Source organism: Castor canadensis, chromosome 15, assembly GCF_047511655.1.
Source record: "Castor canadensis chromosome 15, mCasCan1.hap1v2, whole genome shotgun sequence".
Lineage (NCBI taxonomy): Eukaryota > Metazoa > Chordata > Mammalia > Rodentia > Castoridae > Castor > Castor canadensis.
Genome location: NC_133400.1, coordinates 55,356,347 through 55,379,539, shown reverse-complemented (window position 1 = coordinate 55,379,539; position 23,193 = coordinate 55,356,347). Strand labels below are relative to the sequence as shown.

At 34.5% G+C, this 23,193-nt stretch overlaps 1 pseudogene; it reads right to left on the bottom strand.

The window, feature by feature from the left end:
* The window catches only part of LOC109678277 (integrin beta-1-like), a 37,547-nt pseudogene that overhangs the window by 4,723 nt on the left and 9,631 nt on the right, over nucleotides 1-23,193 (bottom strand).

Here is a 23,193-nt window from a genome sequence, read left to right as displayed (position 1 = left end):
GAACATAATCCTGAGCAAGGGTAGCCTGGATCAAAAGACCAGAGATTGTATGTTCTCCCTCATATGTAGACTTTAGATCAAGGGTATTGGACTTTGGTCACATGATAAGGCGAGAGCACACAAGGGAGGTATGAGGATAGGTAAGAAACCCATAAAACCAAGATAGAATTTGATGTCCTCAATGCAAAGGAATTAATGCAGAAACTTTAAAGTGACAGAGGCCAATAGGAGAAGGGAACCAGGAACTAGAGAAAAGGTTAGTTCAAGAATCAACTTAGAATGTAACACATATGTACATGAAAGCAATGCGAGGATTCTCCATGTATAGCTGTCCTTATCTCAATTAGCAAAAACCCTTGGTCCTCCTTACTAATGTTTATACTCTCTCTTCAACAAAATTAGAGATAAGGGCAAAACAGTTCCTGCCTGGAAGTGAGAGGATGGGGGGGAGAGGGAGGGGGCTGATGGAAAGGGAGGGGGTATTGGGAAGGGGGGAGAAATGACCCAAACATTGTATGCACATGTGAATAAAATAAAGAAAACAAATAAATAAATAAAAAAGAATTGAGGCAACTTTTTCTAAATATTTTTTTTGTTTTTTTCCTTGTGAAACCCTTTTGCAAGATAAAGTAAAAACCAAATTTGAGAGTTATTACTTGGCAGTTGAAATTATGAACAATGTAACAGTGATGGCCACTGAGTTATATTCACAGTAAAGGATGATTATTCTTTTATTTGGGGGGGTGTTTTTTTCATCATATAGATATTTTTAATGTATACATATTGGGTGAAAAGTTTCAACATAAAAAACTTGCTTTCTTTGACAAAAGAGGACAACAAAATTATTACACAAATGGAATGAGCACACAGACTATGTGATTATCATATTCATAATACATAGTTATTAATCTCATTTTTCACTCCACTTATTTGAAACTGTAGAGTTGATAGAAGATGGTAGCATTTAAGTATTAGAACAGGACCTTATAAAACAATTTTATTAATGATTTTTATGTGTGTGCAACAGAAAACTTTTTACTGTATATAATTGTCATATCTCAGGGAACATTATTTAACAGTGACACGTTTATCATATGAAGAAAAAAAGCAAGTTTAAGTATTAGTTGTTTTATAAATGCTACATAAACAAGAATGACATTTATTACTTATATATTCCTTTCCAAATGCCACTCTAATATAGTTTGTAAACTATAAAATGAAGCTCTGGTTGTCAAAAATTTAACCTTAACACCGTCAAGCTACAAAAGGAACTGATTATAAATTTTAGCACATTGGCTTTCTTACCTAAAATATCTTCTCTTAGAAATGGGGTATTTAGTTAACTGTCCTTCTTTGGGACCTCAGTTATGGTACAAAGATAGAGGCCAAGGACCACAGATTCAGATTCACAATCATGTATGAAAATTGACAGTGAAGATCCATAGGCAGGTCAAGGATGCAACAGAGCATAGCAGTCTAAGTTTGGTGGAAAAATAAGCTAAACATTTTATGTCTTAATACTTGAAGGGAGTTACTCTACACATTACAGTGTTTGACTTTTTTTTAGTGTTAGGAAATCAACCCAGGACCTGAGATAGGATAAGCCTCATGTACTTCACCTCTGAGCTTTATTCCCAGCCCCAATTTTTGACTTTCATACTAAGCAAAGATAGGTAAAAAGTTGTCAGTATTCTCTTTAACGACAGAGAGGAGTATCAAGTTTTTTAAACAAGACAATGTTAAAATTAAACATTTATTTAGGATGCCTAATTTTCTAAAGATGTAAATACTATACTTATATTTAGTAAAATGAACAAGCTAACATACTTAAGAAACACAGTAAACAAACTGACAAAATTCACTTATATTAAAGACAAACTCAGCCTGTTAAGACTGACAAAGTAGGATAGCTTTCTGACATAGAAGGGCATCTCCTCCTAGATCATGAATATTGATAAAGAAGCTCCCTGCCATGAATACTTAGGTACTTGGCCAACTCCAGACCTAAGGGCAAAACAAAGCTGTAAACCACCCCAGGAATAATGAAAACTCTCTTTCCTCAGGGTTTCATCATCTCTTCCATTGTATCTGTCTCAGAGAACATAGAGCACAGTGCTGAATTAAGGTCCCATACAAAAGCATCCTTTTTACCTCCTAACTGTGGTAACTGTTCTAGTGAAGACATACAAGGGCAGTGGTCTTTTAACATACCAGTCAGTTTAGAAGTCTTCTTCTGAAAATGTCTGCAACATCTTACTGGTGTTAAAAACTTTAAATCTTTAAATCCAGAATTTTTTTGTCAAGTTGTATCTTCTTTTTTATACTTTGCAAATGTGGTGTACTAGGTATGTTATGTTTAATTAAGCAATGTGCTCCAGTTTCTGTATCAGGGATTCTAACCTCATCAGTTGGATCTTTTGCTTTTTTATCTTGTTCTTTGTCATTGTCTTAGAAAGCACGTTTCTATGATGCTTTTTCTCCATTTTTGGATTTATTGGCTCTAGATTAAAAACTTTGTCTTTGATGTTGACTTCTTGAATTTGTTCCTTGGTTACATGAGTGTCCTCAACATTTTCTCCAAAATTAACCTTTTCTAGACTCTTCATTGTTAGGATATTTACAATTGCATCATTCTTTTTGGCTCAACAGTTGTGGTTTCATATTACCATTTAGTAATGCCAATGTTAAAGGTTTAATTCTGCCTTGTGGTCAATAATTGAGTTCAGTGCTCATATTGAGGGAAAGAATATAGTCATAAAATCATTCCCATTCCCTACTATATAAGAGATTGAGATCTTCCAAAAAGGAACTTTTTGTGTTAGGGTAAAAAAAAAATAACTTTCAAACTCATTTCCTTTCCATTTAGAATATTGGTAAATCTTAGCAAAAATTTTGCATCTACTACTTTTAGTGGATATTAGAATATATTAGAACTGGACTTAATGTAGATAATTCCTATAGATACATAACACTATCTGTACAGAATTTAAATTTATTATCATATATTAACTACTTGGTTTTATTGATTTGCCTACTGTCCAGTTGTTGAGGTTTAGAAAAAAGAATTAAATGCAGTGTAAATGGTCACTATTTAAGGTTTGGTGAGATAAAGTCCTTTTAATGTGGTGAATTCTTTTTAATATTAAAAACATCTAATTCATTTTCCTATATTTAACATGTTAGAAAGAAAGTTTGGTCCAAAGAAACAATGAAAAGCTAGGTTTCCTGGCTCATGTTTTGCTATTATTTTAGGCTAAAATAAATTACCTTTCACTTCTTACAGTTCCATGATTGGGGAAAATCTGAACAGATATTAAAAAGTTTGACAGTTAAATTTTAATATTTTTCTAACTTTTCTGTGTAAATACACTTTGATTACTCAATTGTAAAGTGATACTGAAAACATGTACCAGACATAAAATATATCTGAAAGTCAATCCTTAAAATTAGTCTTTTAATATCCCATTTTCAGAGAGTGTCTTCACAACCAGAATTGAATAATGAATGTGATAGAGGTGATATATCTGTACATTCAGAACTGTCTTAAGTGGAAAAGCATGAGAAAATGTTGATCAAGCAAGGGTAATTGTAATGGAGAACAATTTAAAACTCACCTGAAATAAGCCATAGCTGAGGTTGGGTACAACATTCTCATATACTTTGTTTTTTAGTCATTTTCAGTCTACCAAACCTGCAAATAGCATAGGACTGGGAAACTAACTTAGTCCTAAACCATGTTATCTTCAGAATAAAGATAAGCAGAGGAAGTTGCTAAAAATATATATGTTTCAGGGGTTTTTGGTAACTTTTGGCTTGCAGATAGATCACATTTATTTAAATATAGCTAGTATTGAAGCAAACATTTATATTATCCTGTTTTCTAAAGTTTTCGAATGTATGATTTTATCACCTTAGCAGCATAAACCATTAGTCAAAAATTTGGTATTTGACTGCAAATTAGAAAACCCTACTTATGAGAGGGTTTTCTAATAAATAATAAACAACACCGACAGGCAGAATACATGGTATACTAGAGAAGGAAAGTTAAAGCACGAAGATGAAATTCTTACGTGCTGATGGCATGGTGGGAATGAGAGTTACAGGAGTGAGTTCAGGAGTGTATGGAGCTAGGGTGTAGAACCGTGGCAAAGTGCTTTCCTATCATGGTCAAGGCCCTAGGCTTGATCTTTGGCAACACACACACACACACAAGAATGGAAAATAAGTTTGAGTCCATGAGTACAGACCCTTCTTTCAAAGGCATCATAGCTAAGTTACATAATCAGGAATGAGCTATCTCCTTATCTGATTATTTTTCAGTTCTTGTGTAATGATCATGCAGTATGTTCACAGCACTTTCTTTCAGTTTTATTGAATTACATTTATGTGGCACTAAAAACAGACCAATGTATTAAATAATGACTTCATAAAATTACAAACTAAAGGACACATCTAAAATGTCTTAGTTTTATATTATATATGCTGATTGTCTATTTTGCTCATAATTGTAAATAAAGACCACAGAAAGACCATACATTTCCATGGCAATATTTCGTGCTTGATAAAAGAAATCTAATTCTAGTCAAATATATAAGCAATTAGAAAAAATTTATCAATTCTTAATTTAATATATGAATGATCCTTTAACAGAATTTTAATAGATTTTACCCAATATACAAAAATACTGATGGAACACGGACCTCCATGAACAATTCCTTTGCAGTCTTCGGATAAATTGGAGGTTCCAATATTTTAGCACATGTGCATTGGGAACAAAGGCCAAAACAATCCTTACAGTTACACTTACTGCTCAGAAGGCTGTTTCTACTTTGGAATAAATCTATAGATTTACCATTGAAAATGGAGAAAAAAACAGTAGTGAAACCTGAACAGGAAGACTTACTGCTCTCCATTGAAAGGAGTAATATTTGTTTTTTGGGTCCACATATATTTTAATTAAAATGATTAAAATGATCCTCTTAGGAATCTTGACAGTATTGTACTGAGTTCTACAGCTAATTTCAATCCCAGTTATAAATTTAACAAAGGCATATCTATGTCTTGAGTCTACTTTTAATAACGCTTACCCTGTTCAAGTTTTTAATAATGGGCTTGCATGTTGATTTGAGGTATGTACTCCATGTCATGTTAAAGTGTGATTTATTTCCCACTGCACTTCAATAGCTACTACCACACAAGGCTAAAATGCAATAGTTTTTGTTTTTGCATGGCTCCTTCAACAGCACTCTGATAGAGGAAATGGAATGTCACCTACTATCAGGAAGGTGTTGAGAATCTGCTCTCCATTTGAGCCTAGTGAACATATTTTGATGGGAACATAGAGGGCCAATTTTGACAGCCACACTCATCTTCAGTGTTGCTAGTGTACATGGAGTAATGATGACGAGTACCTCTTGGCATATGGCTCAAGTAAGATAAGTCTTGTCAGAAAGGTTTTGTGCTGTACTGGAGATACCTGTGCTTTAGTTGGGAAACATATTCTACCTTACCTTTAAGTTCAATCCGTTCCATACTTTCTGGTTGCCTAGGCACCATCTGAGGAATTTTTTTCTTTCAAATATTACAATTTTTGCATCTGGGATTAGCTTTTGGCTCCTTTTAAGCTATCTGTCTATTTATAGATTTATATTTATAGATGCTATAGCATCTATCTATCATATATTGATTTATGTTTATCTATATATCTTATTATCCCAGGCACACTCTTTATCTGTTCTATTTGCTCTTTGCTGACAATTCTTTTATCAATAACAAATTTCAAAAACATTCCATCTTATAATTACAATGTCTGGTTATCAAGGTATTTGTTGTTTACTATTTTTTTGTCTGTTGACCATAGGTCTTATTTTTCTTGATTTTCATACGTTTTAAATTTTTATTGTATTTCAAACATAATAACTTAAAAGAGCATAGGAAAAGGAGGAGTAATGTTTTAGTTTGGGATTTTAATGAATGCTTTTTCTTTCCTTTGTCAGGCAGTTAAGGTGAAGGGCTTATCAGTTTCAATCCCCTAAATAAACTGGGCTGGAACTGGTCTGCAGTAAACTTTAAAAGTTTTTTTATTCATTTATTCACATGTGCAGACATTGTTTGGGCCATTTCTCCCCCCTGCACCCCCTCCCTCTCTTCCCACCTCCACCTCGCTTCCAGGCAGAACCTATTCTGCCCTAATCACTAATTTTGTTGAAGAGAAGACATAAGCAATAATAAGAAAGACAAAGCGTTTTTGCTAGTTGAGATAAGGATAGCTATACAGAGAGATTCCTAGCATTGCTTCCATGTATAAATGTGTTACAACCCAAGTTGATTCATCTGTATCTGACCTTGTCACTAGTTCCTGATCTCCTTCCCATATTGACCTCTGTCACTTTAAGGTTTCTGTATTAGTTCTTCTGTAGTGGGGACATCAAACACTTTCATGTTTTGGTTAGTAAACTTTTAATGGCTGGGTTGTTTTAAGCCGTTGACTGTTTTCCAAAGTTCTGATAAAGTGGTTCTAACTTTTCCTGCTTTTGATGTTTCTATGAGAGACAAGAACTTAAACTGTCTAGTCCATCATTTTACCTATGCTACTACCCTTTGTTTTAAGTTAATCATTCCCTTGCCTTTCTTTATAATTTCACCATTTAAAATGCATATATTGAAACAATGTATCACCTGATTCACCTGGTTCTAGATAGAATCACACATATCAATCTACTATGACCTGATCTTTGTGCTCAACTTTATGTTGGAGATTCATCCATAGTGTTGTGTTATAGTTGAACTTCATTCACTTTTGCTATTGTATAATTTTCTGTTGAATTAACATATCACAGCTCAATTATCCAATCTACGGTCAGTAGATGTTTCTTTATATTTCACAGGTTTTTTTTCAGTGCTTCTGTCTTCTGGTGCACATTTACAATAATGTCATCACCACAGACTAGAAAACTTCTGTCCTAGGATAAACGCATATTCTATTTAGCCAGGTCATGTGAAACTAATGTTCCTAATGGTTTTTGAAATGCTTTTACCACATTTATTTCCATATAGACCCGTGTTTGTGTTTTTTATTCTGTTCCACTGGTATATTTGTCTATTTCTGTGGTAATATTATCTTGTCTTAATCATGGTACCAGTACTATAAAATAATTTTGAATAAGGAAATTATTTCTACTTCTCGTGTGTTCTTAAAAAATGTTATCAGTATTCTTAGTCATATCTTCCACTGAGTAACTCAAGCATCAAGGATATAATTTCAAATATCTCATTGTTAACTTCTTTTTTAGAAAATACTCAGCCATCTTCTTGCTACACTCATTAATATCTAATATTTGTTTTCTTCTGTGCAAAACTGTTTATGAAATTTCTTCTTCCTCATCATTTAAAATTTCTTTGTCTTATTACATTATTTTGTTAAGATTAACAAGTGAGGAGATATGACATGGTTTATTTCTATAATATCTTTTAGTATAACAGGTCTTTATTCATCTTTTTGTCAATTCCTTCTTTAAAAATGTGATAGAATAATTATGTAATAGCTAGGCAATAAAAAAAGGATAAGTCATCCAAAATTTTGCCACCCAAGAAGAAATCATGTAATGATTTTCTCTTTATAGTTTATCGAAAACCACATATTGTGACCCAAACAATGTATGCACATATGAATATATGAATAAAGAAAAAAATCATATATTGTTCAATATCATTCATTTTGTCACATTATTTTTACTTATATCACTTATTTTTATAATTTTAAATTATTTACCTAAATTCCTCAGTTTAATACAACCTGAACAGACTGAGTAAATTATAGCAACATATATGAGGTAAAAGTAATTTAATTACTTCCTTGGCAGATAAAATACAGATCCTGACATATTTTACCATTTTGTGTGAATACTGTTTGCTGTAAGTGTCATTAAAGTAGCTTTCTAAAAATATTTTTAGATTCTTAGGATTACTCAGCAGTCCTTAGAACTTGCACATCAAATCTTCCAATTTATCAGACCACCCCTTTGTCCTTCTTATTCAGCTAAGAGAGAAAATTAATTTGGCCATACAAAATAAGCACATATTCAACCCAAACATTACAATAAGTTCCATGCAAATATTCAGTAGTATTTTTTTTGGTTAGAAGATGTGATAATTAGCTAAATTCTTTTCCAAGGTCCTGGGGCAATTATCTATCATTTCTTTAAGGATTCTTATTAGTGCCTGCAAGATCTAGTTTATTATATAATTTCAAGCCAGGGCTCAATGAAACAATATAAATTGATATGTTCTGTCTCTTTTTGAGGACATTTTATTAGCACATATTAGTTGTATAGGAGTTTTTTTATGGTAACATTCATATGTATGCTGACAATGGACCTTGGTTAGATTTACCCCCTCTATCATTCTCCTATTCCATACCCTCATTCTTAAAAGTTTCAGCAGGAAACTTGGATTACATGGCAGTTTCGGTTTTTTTTTGAGGGACATCTATACTGTTTTCCATAGTGGCTGTACTAATTTACATCCACCCAACAGTTTATAAAGGTTCCTTTCCCCCATATCCTTGCCAACATTTGTTACTGTGTTCTTGAAAATAGCCATTTTAACTCAAGTAAGGTAAAATATCAATGTCATTTTGATTTTATTTGCATGTCCTTTACAGCCAGGGATAATGAGCCTTTCTCTGTGTATTTATTAGCTATTTATACTCTTTTTGAGAATCATCTGTTCAGCTCATTTATAAATTTTCTCATTGGGTTATTGATACATGGGGAGTTTAGCTTGTTGAGCTCCCTATATATCCTGGTTATTAATTCCTTGTTCAATGTGTAGGAGGCAAAATTTTCCCCCCACTCCAAAGTCTGTCTCTTTAGTCTAGTAAATGTTTCCTTTGCTGTGCAGAAGCTTTTTAGTTTTCTGCAGAACCATTTGTCAATTCTTTCTTTTATTTGCTGAGCTATTGGAGGTCTATTCAGGAAGTTACTAGGCCTATATGTTCCAGTGTTTTCCTTATTTTTTTCCAGTAGTAGGTTCAAATCTTCAGGTCTTACATTAAGGTCTTTGATCCATTGTGAATTGATGGATAAAGAATGAAAGAGAGAGATCTCATTTCAGTATTCTGCATGTCAATATCCAGTTTTCCAAGTACCATTTGTTGAAGAGGCTGTTTTTTCTCCAATGTATGTTTTGGGCTCCTTTGTGAAAAATCAGATGGCTGTAGATGTGTGGATTTATTTCTAGATATTCTATTCTGTTCCATCAGTCTTTCTGTCTGTTCATGTGCCAATACCAAGCTATTTTTACAGCTATGACTCTGTAGTATCATTTGAAATCGAGTATTGTGATAGCTCCAGCATTTCTGTTTTTGCTCAAGATTCCTTTGGCTATTTGATGTCTTTTGTGCTTCCATATGAACTTTAGGATTGATTTTTCTATCTTTGTGAAGAATGTCATTTGAAATTTGGTGAGGATATCTTTTGGTACTATAATGCTAGTCATGATATTGATTCTGCCTATCTGTGAGCATAGGATACCTTCCCATCTTCTAATGTCTTTTTCAAATTACTTTCTTTAGTGATTTATAGTTTTCATTTTGCTTCCTTTGTTAAATTTGTTCCTGGCTATTTTATTTTATTATTTATTTGGTACTTTTGGAGTTAGAACTCAGGGTCTCATGCTTGTTTGGCAGGCACTCTGCCACTTCAAACACTCTCCAAGACCTATTTCTTGATGAGTATTTTTGAGATAGGGTCTTGAGAACTATTAGCCCTGGCTGAGATTCTCCTGATCTCTGCCTTCTGATTATAAGCATGAGCCAACAACACCTGAGTATTTTATTATTTTTGAGGTTATTGTGAATGAATTGTTTTCCTGATTTCTTTCTCAGTCTGTTCATTGTTAATGTATTGAAAAGCTAATTATTTTTACATTTTGACTCTATATCCTGCTACTTTGTAAAAGGTGTTTATGAGAGCTAAGAGTTTGTTAGTGGAATTTTTAAGGTCTCTTATGTTTGATATCATATCACCTGCAAATAGAGATAATTTGACTTCTTCCCTATTTGAATACCTTTTATTCTTTCTCTTGTTTTATTATGCTGGCTAATAATTCCACTATTATTCTGAATAAGACTGGGAAGAGTAGAGACATCCTTGTCTTGTTCCTGACTTTAGAGGAAGTGATCTGTTTTCCCCCATTTAGTATAATGTTGCTTATAAGTTTGTCATATGTAGTCTCTTGTATGTTGAAGTACATTCCTTCTATTCCTAGTTTCTTCAGAATGAACATTATAAAAGGATGTTGAATTTTGTCAAAGCCTATTTTTGCATCTTCTGAGATGATCATCTGATCTTCATGCAGGATTCTGTTTATATGCAGTATTACATTTATTGATTTGTATGTGCTGAGCAGTTTTTGAATCCCTGTAATAAAACCAACTTGATGATGGTATATGATTTTTGTATGTGTTATTTAATTCAGTTTGCAAGTTCATCAAAGGGATTGGTCTATAACTTTTTTTTTGTTATCTCCTTGTCTGGTTTTGGAATCAGTATAATATGGCATCATAGAATGTGTTTGATAGTTTTCCTTCCTTTTCTAGTTCATGAAGAAGTTTGAGGAGTATTAGTATTAGTTCTTCTTCAAAGATTTCATAGAATTTGGTAGTAAATCTATCCAGTCCTGTGCTTTTCTTTTTTGGGAGACTATTATTGCTTTAATCCCATTGCTCAATAGATCTCATAGATTTATTTAGGTGCTTTACATTCTCTTGGTTCAATTTTAGTAGTTCCAATGCATCTAGGAATTTATCCATTTCCTTTAAATTTTCTATTTATTTATATATGTTTTCAAAATATTCCCTCATGATTCTTTGGATTTCATTGATATTGGTTCTGATATTCCATTTTTCAGCTCAAATTTTATTATTTAGGATCTTCTTCCTCCTCATTCTAGTCTGATTTATTGAGGGTTTATCAATCTTATTTACCTTTCCAAAGAACCAACTTTTTATTTCATTGATTGTTTCTATAACTTTTTGTCTCTATTTCATGATTTTCTGGACTATTTTTTATTATTTCTATCAGCTTGTTTGGGGTTTTCTTACTCTTATTTTTATTAGATCTTGATGTGCATCACTATGCTATTTATGAGTCCTGTGTTTTTTATGTAGGTGCTCAGTTCTGCTTTTGCTACACCCCAGAGGTTCTGGTAGATTGTTTTCTGCCTAACCCAGAAAATTGGAAAATTGAAGTTAAGGATATAGTGAGTTAATTATGACTAAACATTTATAGTGTTTCCAATCATTTGATATTACAAATCATGCTACAAATACAACCAGCTGAGGATAAGATGCATAGCCATGGACTGAGCAGAGGAGATCCACTCTGACTTCAGATAATGTCTACTTTTAGGCCCTCATTTCATATTTCAGAATGGAAAAAGCTCACTATTATGACTGTAGACGGAAGGAGCGAAATCTGGTCCCTTCTAAGAAATTGTCACTCCTTTCTGTTCAATTTCCTTTTTCTCTTCATGGTCTCCATCCATCTATGTGAACAGATTTGACTTCAGAGTGAAGAACTAGTCTGGGAACCAAGTAAATTGATTTAGTGTGGCTTTGTCACTGACTGGTTGTATGGTCTTGAACAGATCCTATTCTCATCTGTTACTATGACAGATGACGTTAGCTCAGGAGTAAACACTGTTTTCCTCTGAAAGGAGTCCTCTCAAGGCCCTGTGTTGAAGAGGTTGCCATGGTGATCCTGATCCTAAGATCTCACCATTACTTTTTGAGTTTGGCTTATCTCTCAAATTGATTATGTCAAGTTTCATCAATTTTCCTGCAAATGACATAATTTCATTTTCTTTATGGCTGAGTAATATTCCACAGTATACATTTATTCATATTTTATCCATTCATCAATTGGGGCGCCCCAGTCCAATTGTGTTCATAACCCAATCAGTTATGGTGAAAGAGCTGCAATTAGCATGGGTTTGTAGGAATCGCTCTTATATATTGATTTACACTCCTTTGGGTGCATATCCAGGAGTGGTATGATGGAGTCATAGGCAGATACATTTTTATTTTTTGAGGAACCTCCATGGTTACTTCCATAGTGGTTGAAAAAGTTTACATTCCCACCAACAATATATGAGGTTTGCTTTTTCTCTCCCTATCTTTGTCAGCATTTCTTTTTGTTTTTATGATAATTGCAAATGTGACTGGGTCAAGTTAGAATCTTAGTGTAGTTTGGTTTGCATTTCCTTTATGGTAAAGTATGTTCAAGTCTTTTGCCAAATTTAAATTTTTTGACTTGGGGTCTTAGAACTTCAAAGGCCATCCATGTGGTAGCATGTCTCTGATCTTCATTCTTTTTATGACTAAATAACATTACATTGCACATATTACTTTTTACTTACGTATTTACTTGCCAATGGACACTTGAATTGTTTGGCAATTGTGGATAATCCTGCAATGAATACTGACAGGAACATTGATTTGAGTTTTTGCTTTCTTTTTTTGGATGGGAGTTGGGTTGAACTCATGGTCCTCCATTTACTATTTAGGTGCTCTACCACTTGAGCCATACACTAGCCCTTTCTGCTTTCATTATTTTTAAGATAGCATCTCCAATTTTTTACCTGGGCTAGCATGAACCATGATCTTATTTTAGGCTTTGTATCTGTCAGGGATGAGTCACATGCCACTGTGCATAGAGCTATTGGTTGAGATGGGGTCATGCAAACTTAAAGCCTAATACATAAACTTAAAATTTTGATAAAGTCTGATTTATCTGCTTTTATTTTCTTTGTTGCTGGTTTTTTGTCATGTGTGCAAACACTTTGCCACATCCAAAGCGTGAAGACATAACTCATGATTCTTCACGCTTCATGAAAAATCATATGGTTTTGGCTCTTATATTTAGGCAATTACTCTCTTTTGAGTTGATTTTTGTATTATGATGACAGGAAGGAATTAAGTTTCATTCTTTTATATGTAGAAATTCCAGCACTATCTGCTGAAGAGACCTTCCTTTCCCCATTGAAGAGAGTTGCCACCTTTGTCAAAACTCATTTGGCCAAACATGTATGGTTCAGGTAACATCTTTGAGTTGCAAAATGGAAGAAAAAATCAGAGATGGTAATTCCAACATGCTTCTGACTGTCAGGAGTGATCCAGAGAGGGAAAGCTGATGATGCAGGAAAGGCAGAGCTGCTTCTCTTTGAAAGAATGGCATTTTTGCAAGGAACCAGTGGAACGTCTGGCCTAGGAAGCAGAGTGCACAGTGGGAGAAGGTGGGAAGGCAGAGGGTATCATTGGAGATTCTGATAGGTAGGTAATAGTGGGAGGAAATTATGTAAGCTAATCCATCCATTCAGTGGATGCTTATGGTAAGCTACCTACCCTGTGACAAATTTTGTTCTAAGGTCAGAGATTAATCCAAACTCACAGGTTCCTATTTTCATGAAGCTCTCAACTCTGAGGACAAAACAGAAAGATGAAATACAAAGAATATGTGGAAGGCTTGGGAATCTGAATGTCAGACTGCAATGGGAGTGTTAGAAAATATGATCCAATTACCTTTCAAATGGCTGCTAAGATGCCAGTTGGGTGTTGCAGGAGACCTGAAAACTAACTTATCTCTTAGCTTAATTAAATTAACTTATAATTCTGTCAGTAAACAACATTAATACAAATATGAATGGGTAAAAACTCCTATATATCAACTTTGACAGATGAAATTGAACACAGCAGTGTCTTCTGTAAACTTCCAATAAAGCAACGGATTAAATTATTGGTTTTTAATCTTCTGAACATTGTTTCACATAGGGATTCCTTTTTAATATGTCAGTAAACCTGGAATTAAATAGAAAATCCCTGACTTTTTATGAAAACTACACCCCTAAAATATTCATGTAAGGCCTTAATATAGTAAAGATCCATTGAACACTCAGAGAGATGGTAGAAGAAAATGAACACATAGCACACTGAGTCATTTTTGACTCACACTTCTTCCAAGCATTTCTGGACTGCAGAGGTTCTACTATAGATGACGTATCACCCTCATGTGGTGCAAGTGATGGGATATTCAATCCTGATCTAATCCAGCTTGAACACTGTTCACTCAGAAGTCACTTCTACATATCCCAGAGTTCTCAGAAGAATCCTGTGGCATGAGATTCTACAGAGGCAATGAAGCAGCTTTATAGGCTCAAAAGGAGTCCTGTAAAGATGTCTTTGAAATTCTTTTACCATCCTCATTGGAAATATCTAAGCCTTCTCAAAACAGGCAGTGAACTACAAGAAAATTACCTCTACTGAAAACTGCCTCTCAAAGTCTATTAGGCAACAGAGGGGGAAATGCCAATTCTGGCTTAAAATTAAAAGTTCAAAAATTCAAGTTTTAAAGTAGTATTATGAACTGTCCATGTGGCTCAAGGTCTTATTTGGGCTTCTGTGTCAAGAGAACTTATAAAGTAATATAAAATAATCTTAGCAAAGGAATAGGAAACACTTTGTAAAAGGTCAGGGAGAGGTTATAAGAAGCACCAGAATCAAACAAAATAAAAATAATAAAAAAAACTCAATCCAAAAATCCCCATTCAATAAATGCTACCTAAGTTATGGTACTTACAATATTGATAAATCAAGAACTCTGTAGCAGAAAAAGTTCCCACTACTTTTATCCAAGGCTGAATTCATAAAGAGAAGGCATAAAAGTTACCAAGATTAAGCAACTCTGGAAATGGCACACAGGTTTTTGAAGTATCTGCTTTTCCTTCCTAACTCTCTGAATTCTTCCCATGACCTTTGTGCATGAACTGATTCAAACTATTTTACACCAGGAACCCTCAACATACTTGTCTTCCAGGTATGTCTTCAGATACGACTAATAAGCAAATGGCTTATTAAAAAAATACAAAACTAGCAAACTGGACTTGTACTTTGGATTCTGTGTAACTGAAAACTGACATCTGAAAACCAATTTTAATACAGGATTGGCAGAAACTCTCATGATGCTCATAACTTCAATTATTGTCCTTTCAATCACTCTAGAAGTGACAGGTAACCCAATGAGAGCTAATTTCAAGAAGAAAAGGTGAAAAAAAGGCACACTGTGACCTTAGCTGAGAAGGATAACAATCCTGTCTCAAGTCTTTTTTTCAGTACCTTGCATAAATGATAACATTTTTTTCAAAATAATACAAAAATTAAAAATAATATGTATTACACATTTCAAAACCAGCTTCTGAATAAAACCATGGCAATAGTGTCCTAACATGACTGTACTGTGACTATGAAAATTGCTATTTTGTATTCAGTGTTGTGGAATTTGCACATAGGACTCATTTTCCCTCATACTTTTGATTGAACACTGTTATCACAGCACTCTTGTAAATAGGGTTTTTACCCTAAAAAAACAACAAAAAAGTAAGAAAAATTATCACTCCATTAAAATCATGTGGTATTATAACATACACAAAGTAAAAGTTGCAGACAATTTAAGAAATCATTTATTTCCATATTAACTACCCAGCTATTACAATTTTTAGATGGCATTAATAATGACTCACACGAAGATGAAAATGACAGCTCTGTACATGTAATACTAACCCTGTCATCTAGCACAGGTTGAGATGAGCCCTTCCTCCACTGGAGGAGAGCTTTAAGCGTGTTCTCCAGAGCAGAGATAAGGATGTAACCATGAGAGATTCTCTTTTGAATCAGTTTTAGTGCCTGCTAAGGAAGCATTAACTAACTGCCTGACTCAGATCCCCTCCTAGGCACAGAAGTAGTTGAAAACCAAAGTGGGAATACTTGGATTTGCTCATATGGAGGAGGTAAGCCCCTGGACTGGTACTAATTTAGATTTCTGGGTAGTGCCACTGAAAGTACTGTGTCTCCACCAAGTCACATTGCCAAATTTGAGGAAGCAGAGATCTTTCAAGATCAAAAAATGCACTGACAGTCATGTTTAAACAGAAAAATAACATACAACCATATTTCTGCCTAGAAGGCATAGTTTGGTGGATAACAGACATGAAAATAAGGCATTCTGATAGAGTAGGGAGCAGAATTATATAGGAACAGTAATAAGAAAAAGACAGTATCTTGAAGAAAATTAGGAATACTTTCACTGTGAAATTGATGTCAGATTTATTAGCAAAAAGTATATGAATATACACAAAATTAAGGTACAGGGAAAAGAACAGCACATTCTATAAAAATATATAATTCACAAGGTTTTAGGTAAGTGTGTGGGGGTGTGTTTTGAGGTGTCAAGGAGGAAGAAGAGACAAAAAAGGAAAGCACTGCTAATTTATCTCTAAGGGAAAGAAGAGAGGCTAAAGCCTGGGTGCCGTGTGGCACCAAATGCTCAAGTGTGTTTTCTGCCCAGCAGCTGTGTGAATACCAGTTGGACCAGAGAATACACCATAACCCTCACCCTCCCCAACATCCAGTTTAATCAGTTATTTCTGAGCACGAAGGAAGTCAGGGTTCCTTATTCAAACATCATACCATCTGGATGAAAAAATCATCAGAATCCCAAATTCTAAGTTGTAAGCTGAACTAGAGTTACATTATTATTGTACAGAAATTTCAAAAGGAGACTCAAAAAAACACATCCTAGCAACTATCTTCTGAGAAAGTCAGAAGGCACATTTTTTTTCATCCTCCTCTCTGCACATGAAGTTAGTACTGCCCACTCTTCTAAATAGGTTGGGATAATAAAGTACAATTTTCTTTTGAGAAAACATATTGGGTAAATTGAATATTCAGTACATAAGAATTATATGGGAGGGACAAAAACAGAAAGCAAAATATAAAGGAAGAATTGTACATTGTATAATTTATATAGAATAAGTTACCTTTGAAGAAGTTTATTTTGCCATACATACAAATACTTTCATTTATTATTTCAAACCATCCAAAGTTTAACATAAAAGGCTAGAAGTAAAATTAAACTATCTGTATTAGGCAGCAGTTTAATTGGAGATAAACTACAGTAATTCAGATTAGTCTCCATCCTCAGAGTGCAACCACACTCCACAAAAACCCAAAGCTTATTTAAGCCTAGCAAGCAGAGTTATATTCTGAGGTGAGACTCTGTCCTCTGAAGATGGTCAGCCTCACTCTGGGTTGGCTGACAGTGGTGACTGTATAACCATTTCTGTAATGTAAAAGCTTAGGTATCTAATGCAAACTATGGGAGATCTGGGAGCCACATTTTATCTTGCAATGTATAGGGAGGATAGGCTAATTTTTCCAGTGTACCTACTTGGTAGTTTTCTATGCCAAAATAATGACAGTGTTGCTAAGGACATAATTAACTAGCAAACTTTGGTCTCATTACCAGAAAAGTGCTTTATTAGCCATGACTTGTTTGAATTTTTCAACCATTAATATCTATTAATTTTTTGAGAAAACATCTCTTAGAATTTGTATGAACTTTACCAGTCCAGAAAGGCATTTTTACCAGATATTTGGTTCTTGAATTATAAGAAATGATTACTTTGGCTTAAGAAGGAACATTTTAGCCAAAATTCACATCAACAATATAAACATCAGGTAAAATAATAATTATTTATTGATGATTTCCTTCAAAGACACAATGGAACATACAGAAAGGGTAAAACAAGTGAAGTTTTTTCTCATGTGAGAAATAATTACACAACACTGTCACTATTTGATTGCTTCTCATCTACAAAGAAAAATTCCCACTGATTTTTGTAGCTAATCAGTTTTCCTCCAAATATGACTTTCTGCAAAGTACAAGGTGAGAATCAGAACTTTCAAATGAATATAAAAGTGAATAAATCTACCAATATATGAATTTGATGATATTTCTCTTTCAAGAAGTTTAACTTTGGAATAACCTTAGTTGCATTCCTTTGGGTACCTGCACACCCATGTTTATTGCAGCACTATTCACAATAGCCAAGTTATGGAAACAGCCAAGATGCCCCACTATTGACAAATTGATTTTTTAAATGTGGTATTTATACACAATGGAATTTTACTCAGCCACAAAGAAGAATGAAATTTTTCATTTGCAAATAAATGGATGTAACTGGAGAATATCATCTTAAGCGAAGTTAGCCAGGCTCATAAGGCCAAAAATCATATGTTTTCCCTCATATGCAAATTATAGACTTAAAACAAATACAGTAATATTATTGGACATGGGTTACACACTATGGGGATAACACATATAGCAGGACTAGACAAAGGGAAGGAAACAAAAAACTTGAAGTGTTTGATATGCCCACTGTAGAGGAGTGAATAAAGTAACTAACAGAGACCACTATGGGAAGGTGACTTGGAAGTAGTGAAGAGATCTTGTAGAGATGAATCAGTGCGGGTTGTAATGCACATGTGCGTGGAAGCAATGCTAGGAATCTCTCTGTATGGCTATCTTCATTTCAAACTAGCAACAACCTTATGTCTTTCTTATTACCTCTTGTGTTTTCTCTTCAAGAAAACTAATAGAAGGCATGTACCTCAACATTTTAAAGGCTTTATATGACAAACCGATAGCCAACATCATACTTAATGGAGAAAAACTGAAAACATTTCCCCTAAAATCAGGAATGAGACAAGGTTCCCACTATCTCCACTCCTATTCAACATAGTACTGGAATTTCTAGCAAGAGCAATTAGGCAAGAAGAAGAAATAAAAGGATTACAAATAGGTAAAGAAACTGTCTAAATATCACTATTTGCAGACAATATGATACTAAACCTTAAAGACCCAAAAAACTTGACCCAAAAACTCTTAGACACCATAAACAGCTATAGCAAGGTAGCAGGATACAAAATCAACTTACAAAAATCATTAGCTTTTCTATACAACAACAACAAACAAACTGAGAAGGAATATATGGAAACAATTCCATTTACAATAGCCTCAAAAAAAATCAGATACCTAGAAGTAAACTTAACAAAGGATGTGAATGACCTTTACAAGGAGAATTACAAACTCCTGAAGAAAGAGATCAAGGAAGACTACAGAAGAGGGAAAGATCTCCCATGCTCATGGATTGGTAGAATCAACATAGTAAAAATGGCTATACTACCAAAAGCAATCTATATGTTTAGTGCAGTTCCCATCAACTGGATGGGATTTTCCCATCAAAATCCCAATGAGATTCATCACAGAGATTGAAAAATCTACCCTAAAGTTCATTTGGAAACACAAGAGACAGAGAATAGCCAAGGCAATACTCAGCAAAAAGAGCAATGCTGGAGGTATCACAATACCTGACTTCAAACTATATTGCAAAGCAAAAGCAGTAAAAACAGCATGGTGATGGCACAAAAACAGACATGATGACTAGTGGAACAGAATAGAGGATCCAGATACAAATCCACACAGCTATGCCCACCTCATTTTTGACAAAGGTGCCAAAAATATACAATGGAGATAAGACAGCCACTTCAACAAATGTTGCTGGGAGAAGTAGTTATCTCTCTGTAAGAAACTGAAACTAGGTCTATGTCTATCGCCCTGTACTAGTATCAACTCAAAATGGATCAAGGACCTTAATATCAGACCTGAAACTCTGAAGTTACTACAGGAAGGAGCAAGAAACACTCTGGAACTAATAGGTATAGGCAAGGACTTAGTAGAACCCCAGCAGCTCAGCAACTAAGAGAAATGATGGACAAATGGGACTTCATAAAATTAAACAGTTCTGCACAACAAAAGAAATGTAATCTAAACTGAAGAGACTACCCCCAGAATGGGAGAAAATATTTGCCAGCTATACATCAGACAAAGGATGGATAAACCAAAATATACAGGGAACTTAAGAAATTAAACTCTCCTAAAATCAATGAAATAAGTAAGAAATGGGCAAATGAACTAAACAGAACTTTCTTAAAAGAAGAAATTCAAATGGCCAAAAAACACATGAAAAAATGCTCACCATCTCTAGCCATAAAGGAAATGCAAATCAAACCCACTCTAAGATTCCACCTCACCTCTGTTAAAATAGCCATCACCAAAAACACCACAAACAATATGTGTTGGCGAGGATGTAGAGAAAAAGGAACCTTCATACACCACTGGGGTGGGAATGCAAGCTGGTGCAACTACTCTGGAAAAAAATTGGGAGGCTTCTTAAAAATATAAAGAGAACCTGCTATATGATCCAGCAATCCTGCTCCTGAGGATATACCCAAAGGAATGCAACACAGGTTACTCCAGAGGCACCTGTACACCCATGTTTATTGCAGCACTATTCACAATAGCCAAGTTATGGAAACAGCCAAGATGCCCCACTAGTGATGAATGGATCAAGAAAATGTGGTACTTGTACACAATGGAATTTTACTCAGCCATGAAGAAAAATGAAATCTTATCATTTGCAGACAAATGGATGGAACTGGAGAACATCATTCTGAGTGAGGTTAGCCAAGCTCAGAAGACCAAAAATCGTATGTTCTCCCTCATATGCTGACTTTGAATCTAGGGCAAAATGCAGCAATGTGGTTGGACTGGGACCACATGACAAGGGGAGAGCACATATAGGAGATATAGTAATAGGTAGAAAACCCAAAACATTGAAAGCATTTGATGTCTCCACTCCAGAGGAACTAATACAGAAACCTTAAAGCAACAGAAGTTATCATGAGAAGGGGATCAGTAACCAGGGTAAAGATCAGTTAGAGATGAATCAACATGGGTCATAACACATGTACACGAAAGCAATGCTAGGAATATTTCTGGATAGCTATCCTCAACTCAACTAGCAAAAACGTTTTGTCTTCCTTATTAGGCTGTCTCTTTTCTTCAACAAAACTAGTGATAAAGGCAGAACAGGACCTGCCTGGAACTGAGGGAGGATGAGGGGAGAGGATGTATTCAATGTATGCACATGTAAATAAAAGAATAAAAAAAAAGAAATCTGAACTTTAAAAGGTAAGCAATCATAGCAAATATCCGTACTTTATATAAATGTATGAGCACACTCAGAAGGCAAGTATTCATATGTTCTGGGAGCAACCAGTGCCCCCAAATTTTTATTCTTCAGGACAGCCACCTGAAAATTTTGTAACTCTCAAGGTTTAGAGAACAAACAAGAACCATGATAATCATCTTGGGGAGTGTTTTCTTAGCCAGATTGACAAGCTAACTGCATCTGCTCAGAACCTTTGACTCCATGTTCCCAAAGTCAATGTACACAATGTTGTCTGGCACCGTTAAGGTTTGAATGTCTCTGGTGGTGTGGAAGTTGTAATAAATGATACATAATATCCCTCACAGACCTTTCTGGACAACCCCCTCCTCCACTCCAGCCCTAGCAAACACTGTTCTGATTCCTGCCCCTATGCTTGTGCCTTTTCTAGAAGGCCATATAAATGCAAAGAGAGAAAGGTGATTGTATTTTAACTTCTATTTTACAATAGACAAAAGGGAAGAATACTACATTTACGATGAAACTTACTAGAGAACTGAACACAATGGCCACCGCCAACAGAGCATACATTCTTAAAATGTTTTATTTCAGTGGATATACTTGAAATGCAAATTCTTTGAATACTTAATATTTGGGGAGTGAAATGTTTAAAGAGACATTTAACGATCAATAATCAGCGTTACCATTAATAAACAAGAGTTGCAAGTACTTTATGAGCTGCCTTACTTCTTAGATGTTTTGCAACTTACCGTGTCCCACTTGGCATTCATTTTCTCCTTTTCAAATTTAGCAAATTCCCACCTGTCATGAATTACCATTAAAAGTTTCCAAATCAGCAATAATGCAAGGTAAATTAGCACAAGTCCACCAACTACACCAGCACAATTGGAGTGAGGTCTGCACGAGTGGACAACTAGAAAACAGGAAGATTAATAACAAGCAAAAACAATCTAACAGGCACAAGGTTCAATATCACAGCCACAAAATCTTATAAAATTAACAGCACTTAATACTCAAGATAAGTCAATGTACACTATTCCAAAGACACTATTAAAAAGCTACTAGAACTAACAAGTGAGTTTACAAAGGTTGTAGGATACATGATCAATAAAAAGTCAGGTATTTCCCAACACAGTCATACATTTATTTCTAGATTGCAAGTTTAAATAAAACACAATCAGGCAAAACCTTATGTATATTGTTAAGAAAATACATACACGACTTTTCATGAAAAAGATTTTCCACCAAGCACTGGTAGCTCATGCCTGTAATCCTAGCTACTCAGGAAGTAGAGATCAGGAGGATTGCAGTCTAAAGCTAGCCTGGGCAAATAGTTCAGGAGACCCTAGCTCAAGAACTCCTTCACAAAAAAAAAAAAAAAAAGTGGGGCTGGTTTAAAGGCTCAAGGTGAAGGCCCTGAGTTCAATCCCCAGTACTGAAAAAAAAATTATAAACAATGCTAAAGGAAATCAAAAAAAGATTTTAAAAAGTGGAGAAATATCCCATGTTCAGAATTAGAGGACAATATTCTCAGAATGACAGTTCCCATCAGTTTGATCAATAAACTCAATCAAAATCCTGGCAGGACTTTTGCAGAGAAATAGATGATAACCGGCCTAGAAACAGAAAGACTTACAGAACAGAATGCAAAGTCTAGAAATAAACCCTCAGAGCTACATCCCAGAGGTTTTTAAAAATGGTGCTAAGAACACACACTGGAGAAAGGACAGTCTTTTCAATAAACAGTGCTGGGAAAGCAGGGTATATCAACATGCAGAAGAATGGAACTACATATCTCTTACCAGATATAAAAATTAACTCAAAGTGAATGAAAGCATAAATGAAAGAAAACATAGGAAGCATGCTTCAGGACACAAGAATAGGAAAAGACTTTTTAGGAAACACTACAAAAGCACAGGAAAAATAAAAGTAAAATTAGACAAATAGGAGCACTTTAAAAAGTTTCCGCACAACAAAGGAAGCAATCTCCAGAGATAAGAAACAGTCTATAGGATAGGACAAAACATTTTCTAATCTTATGTTCACCAGGGACTAATATCTAGAATATTTAAATAATTGAAAACACTCAAAAGCAAAGAAAACAGTAAAAGCAACCAAATTAAAAATGGGCAAGAGACCTAAACAGGTATTTCTCAAAAGAAGACAAATGGTCAATGCTCAATATCCATTGATATATGAAAACATGTTTAACATCAATTAGCATCAGAGGAATGAAAATTAAAATAACAATGAGATACCACCTCACCA